The sequence below is a fragment of the Sinocyclocheilus grahami genome, unplaced genomic scaffold (genome assembly GCF_001515645.1).
Source record: "Sinocyclocheilus grahami isolate Dianchi unplaced genomic scaffold, SAMN03320097.WGS_v1.1 scaffold68.1, whole genome shotgun sequence".
Taxonomy (NCBI): domain Eukaryota; kingdom Metazoa; phylum Chordata; class Actinopteri; order Cypriniformes; family Cyprinidae; genus Sinocyclocheilus; species Sinocyclocheilus grahami.
The window spans coordinates 1,187,966-1,188,532 of NW_015505247.1; positions in this window are offsets into that span (position 1 = coordinate 1,187,966).

Genomic DNA, 567 nt, shown 5'->3' on the forward strand with positions numbered 1-567 from the left:
TTTATAATATCAACACTGCACTGGTACAGCATTCTGATCAACATGCTAGGATGTATTTGTTTGATTCCACGTGTCTATTGTCATATTATTAATTCAGCATGACGTTGAACACATTTGAGTCTTTGAGAGAGAAAATCTACAACCATAAGACAAATAGAAAAGAAAAACTGCTGATCTGATGTCTCAAACATTACTTGTATTGAGCAATTAAATAAATAACCCAGGGTCAATGTCACAGGAATACATTTATCCTGGAAATATTCGTCTCACATGACAGATGCCTCTTTAAAAAAGATATCTGACATTTGGTGTCAACTGTTTCTTGAAAAATTCGAGCAAGATACATTTTTTTTTTTACTTTTTCATGTTTCAGTCACATAAATATTTATGTAAGTCCATGTCTGCCATGTAAGAAAAAATGCTTTGGTAAATCATAATTAAGAAATACAAATAATAATTATGACATAAGTTGAAAGAATGACATACTAAGTCATAATAATGATATAAGATGAAGTCTAAAAAACAATAATGACATACTAAGTCCTAATTGTGACATTTAATATCAAA